Consider the following 5,596-nt stretch of genomic DNA (forward strand, 5'->3'; position numbering starts at 1 on the left):
CTTGGTTAAGTTCTTGAAATATGATTCAAGCAATGGATGTTCATAAATCCTTTAGAAATCTTAGTTATAAAAATTTATCGTTCACAAACTATTTTTGTTTCAAGTAGATCATTTGGAATTTTCCCAACCAACAGTGCGTACTATCTATGGCTATTAAATTAATTACGAAAGAAACAGAACTACTTGGTGTTGGGTATACATACTTGTATGTTTTACCAAAGTCAGTCTGAATTCCGTGAACTGTATAGGTTTGCAAACCCATTAAATTTGAGTTTAGGAATGAGGTAGGTTCGTAAACCCGGCTTGCAAACCCTTACTATATGACTTTTGCGAACCGCCAAGGTTTGCAACCTCTTGCGGCCTGAATTTCGTGAACCACTAAGGTTTGCAACCCCTTGTGTCCAGACTTCGAAAACTATTAGAGGTTTGCCGACCTGTCCACTTCCAGTATTAACAGAAGTACACAAACTATCCTTCCATCATCCTTGTTTGTTACCCTTTGTGCCATGGGTTCCACTCTGGTGGCAAGCTCAAAATTTTCTTAGGCTTCAATTTGGCCCCACCCAAGCATTTATTCAGCAAACACGTAAACATTGTTAAATGGGATACAAAACTTTTAAGTTTCAGTCCGTAATTTTTTTTAAGCAACATACATTAACAACGTCAAATTGCTTATGTGCTTCGTGTATGTACACCTTTCATCATCCTCCACGTGTACAGAAAAAGACACGTGGAAGGCATGCGAAGCGAGACATCAAAACATGATAGCAAGCATTTCATCAGAAGATGCCATCGGTCAGCAGATCTGACGGTCAGGGAAAGAGGACCACAGAGGTATGATGACTCATAGGAGCACCAGATAATACCCCTTGGGTATTAACGCACCCAATCCCGAGGAAGATCCCAGATCAACGGCCGAGAGGAAGTTTGGCTGACATGGATGTGACCAGACAAAGAGACAATTGTCTGACACGAGCAGACATCCATCTACCCGCATTAAATACCAAAGAGATATACACGTGTCGATCAGCTCGTGGAAGAAGCGAGGATAACCCTTCGTGTTCAAGCTCAGGCCGCGGCATATACTGAAGACCTCTGCGTAATAGGCACAAAGCACAAGAAGATAAGATTACAACGGCACTTCAGAGATGGGACCCACGTTCCTTCCCTATAAATACCCCTCTCCACTAAGAGAGAAGGGGCAGACCATTTTGGAGAGCAATTAGAGGAGAATATAAGAGAGAGAAATAGGAAGAGTAAGTAACCCACCTACTTCCGCAGACCTATGTATATTCTAAAGTCATTCCACTATCTTTGTAACCATTCAGTACATAGTGAAACACCAAACCCCGTGGACGTAGGCCTTAGTGCCGAACCACGTAAATCTGTCTCATTTACATTTCAGCACCTTACATTCAACGTTAAACTTCATATGCTTTATATTTATACTTGTCTCTTGATTTATTTCCTTATACGAACATTATTTATGATAATATTCGACTAGACAATGACAAGCCCGAAGGCTTTGAGTCGATGAATCAATATAATCATCCCGTCATGCATACGATGTACTATTCTAGAGTTAGGACGTATGCGAGTATTGTTTGTGAACACTTGAATGGCCCCGTGTTTTATGTGTTCACACTTCGTAAGTTTCAGGCCATAACCCTAAAGCTTGTATTAAGGTTATCATCACGTTGTTCTCTGTACCAAACGATTAAAAACTCATCTTCTGGTGTTTTAGTTTGCATATCGCAGTCGTATGATCCTACACAAATCATAAAATCTTAAAAGAAAGAAGAAAACTGATAAATAAACTAGCAATAACATATACATTCTTAGATTTGGATTATTACTTTTACCCGACAGACCCTTGCAGCCCATAAATATTAGTAACCAAGTAAGACTTTGGTCATACCTTTTTCCTTACCCCAAGGTCTCATATTCTGTTTCTCAAGGAAAAACTACTAAACCTTATATAATTTGTTTAGGCCATATCTTCTTATTCTTGAATTTCATGATTTTCTTGACTTTTTTATTAAAAAATCACAAATCCACATTCACTCTCTTCTTCTCTTGCTTCACCAACGACAAGTGCGTCTTTGTTCCTTTTCCTTGCACCCGATGGAATCTTGTTACGATGGGTTAGAGTCCGCTCATGTCTTGGTGTTACTTTATGCATTATCTTTTTCTTTTCCTTTGGTCGATTACTAAAACATATTAAGAACTATGCTAAATACATATAAGAAAACTCAAAATTTTACAAACAAATAAAACTTGCAATTTTTTTTTGAATTCTCAAAGTCCCTTACGACTAGAATCAAAACACGAAATAGCCGGAAAAACCATTACGACTAGGAATAACTCATGTCGACCAAGAATTTTGTGACGAGAAATTAGTTTATGGGTTTCACTATATTTTTTATCGCTAGAAAAATCATATTGTCTTTGTAAATTTTTGATGAAATCAATTTTTTTAGAGTTACTTATGATTGGGATTCCAAGCTGCAATAGTAAAAATTTATATACTTACGGTTGGGAGTTCATCAATGAGTAGTTTTGTTGCATGCCTTTTTGCATTCGGATTTGGATTTCTATCTCTGTTAGTAACCTTCATCCACGCCATCTTCTTTTATAGTTTAGTCGATGATGGATAAATTTTTAAAATCCGCGATTCAAGGACAAATCTTTGTTTGAAGAAGAAAAAAGAGGTAGGGGATTTCTTACGGCCAATGAAAAGGGAGAAGATAAAGATTTTTTTGTTTATGAATGAATAGTAAATAGATTTAGGTTTACGTTTAATTAAGGGGCAATTTAGATATTTTCTATGTATTACGAATCCCCTTATCCGCATTTTAGGTAATAAAATCCAATCAGGGTTAGGTAACTCACTAATTCAATGTCACAGTGTTCTTTGTTTTTCAACCCTCATCACATTACCAGCATCAATGCAACATCTAATGTCCTCGACCAACCACTTAACTCGATCGACCTATTTTCATATCAAACTAATAAACTTTAAATACCTACATAAAATTTCAAAAAAAAAAAAATTAAATATTATATTACCACGTTATTACATTTACCCTTCTAATAACCTGCATCCTTCGTGAAAGTTGGACTATTTAACTTGTTTAGATATTGTATTGCTTGTGGTTCATATTTATCACACAAGGAGGAACAAACTCATAAAACCAATCTAATCAATCGTCCACGGCTAGTATTGTTCTATGGAAAACATCGAGCCTAGTTTTCTCAAGTTGGTGGGGGCTTTGATTGAGATATTTTCAGTGATCGATCGATGGTGTTGGCTTATAGTTCAATCTCAGATTAGTTGTTGAAAGGCTGGAGTGTGTTTTGTCCGCTTCAAAAACATCCATGGTGACCACATTCTGGGCAGTGCCAATTTGACAGCGAGTTCTACGAGGATTTTGGATCATAAATCATGCTGGATGAAACAATGGTTCATTGTAGGTCGCCACATCTGAAAATTCACGAGCATTATCTCCATTCGCATCAAGCTTCAATTATGGGTCAATCACCAACTTGACAATTGTCAAACTATCTAAATTAGTCCTCAACTCAACCATCTTAGTCTCTTTATCCTTCTGTTGATTTCCTAAAAATGGGTATCTGCCTTTTGTAGGATACCAATATTTATCCCGAGTTGGCCTCAAGCTAGAAAAATGGTTGTAAACCCACGATTTCACAAAAAAAAATTATAGATAAAAGATTACACATAAAATCAATATAAAGTTACAAAAAAATTGGAAATAAAACACAAAAAGTTACCAGTAGAAGACCAACATTCCCTACAATTTGTGTAGCATTCCACCTCCAAGCTTTACTAAGATTGTCAAGTAAGAAAGAAAAGATAGCGGTGCCCCACGAGTACTGTGTTATCTCATTCTGCTCTGGATCAAGACTGAGAGTCTTCAAAAACTGTGGATAACAAGCATTCACCATGTTATCGAAAGATCGAGAAAAATGATGGTGTCAAAATCATACATACAAAAAATAAGGTATATTTGTATGTTTAACTCTTGCTTCATCCATCGCTACAAATCCAACTTTTTCTTTATCAATTGCATCCATTTCTCAAACTTTATCTCCGTATGATTTAGGAAATGCTTCCATTATTTCATCTTTTCTTCTTACCTTTTATACTTTAGGTTTCACTCCGCCACCAATCTCAAACTATTCTTTGGATTCAACTTGGCCCACCCCTTTAACCAAGTCATTAAACTTTTCGAAAAGGGAAAATTAGGCGCATGCCCAATTTTTTACTTTTCTTATCCTCAGGCCCAAGGTTTTCTTCAGATCCAGTCGCACCCAAAATATTTTAAAAATGTTAAAAGCCAAGAAAAGACTCAAATTCCCTTCGACGGTTTCATTAACTTCCCTGTAACCGTCCTCCACTAACTTCATTTATTTCCAGCCGTTTCCCCTCTCGGTTTTAACTGCATAATAGATCTCTCTGCATAGAAATTACTTTCTCGATCCTTCAAAACCTAGAAATCGATCATTCCCCTGCTTCAATCGATCGAAAACAGTTCAACAAACCCTAGAATATACTTCCCCTACTTCAATCGATCGAAAACAGTTCAACAAACCCTAGAAATTACTTCCCTTAATTAAATCGATCAAAATCAGTTCAACAAAACCTATAAATTACTTTCCCTACTTCAATCGAAATCAGTTCAATAAACCCTAGAAATTACTTCCCCTACTTCAATCAATCGAAATCACTTTATAAAAAATGGAGGAAATATCAACAAAAGAAAAGAAATCAAAAGATTCTAAAGAAAAGAGATCAAAAGCTCCTAACGAAAAGAAATCTGGTAAGAAAAACTAGTTTATTCGACTGTATTCATGCATACATTCACTAGATTCGATTTTTTTTTTCGATTCTAACTTTTGTTCTTGATGATGATGACCTAAAAGTGAAAAAGGGGAAAACTGACGGCGACCTACAACTAAAGGAAATGAGATCCCAGGCAAAGCAGGACGCTGCTAGGAAGAGAAAGGAAGTCTCTAGTATGCATTTACATTACGTCATGTGTCTATGATTCATGTTTGCATAACAGATTCTGTAGAAAAACTGACATGTTATGCAGGAAAACATGGTGAATAACCTGTTATGTAGATGCATGACAGGCTATGCTTACCAAAAAAACACACATAACACCCCTGTCTAACTTACCCATTTTTAAATTTTACTTTTTCATTTTTAATATCATTTTTACCTTCTAATGATGATAACCTAGAAGATGAAAAGGGGGAAACTGATGGTGACCAACAACCAAAGGAGACGAGAACCAACGCAAAGCACGACGGTGCTAAAAAGAAAAAGAAAGTCTCTGGTGTTCATTTAAATTCCTTCATATGTCTGTGATTCATGCTTGCATAACAGATTCTGTATAAAAAAACACATGTTATACAGGGAAAAAAAATCTGAATAACATGTTATTCAACATAAATTAATGTGCATAACATGTTATGCAGATGCATGACATGTTATGCTTACCAAAGTTACTGCATAACCTGATATGAATAACTTATTTATTTGTGTGTTAAAAAGATCCTGAAGAAACCC

This window comes from Papaver somniferum, chromosome 1, assembly GCF_003573695.1.
Source record: "Papaver somniferum cultivar HN1 chromosome 1, ASM357369v1, whole genome shotgun sequence".
NCBI classification, from domain to species: domain Eukaryota; kingdom Viridiplantae; phylum Streptophyta; class Magnoliopsida; order Ranunculales; family Papaveraceae; genus Papaver; species Papaver somniferum.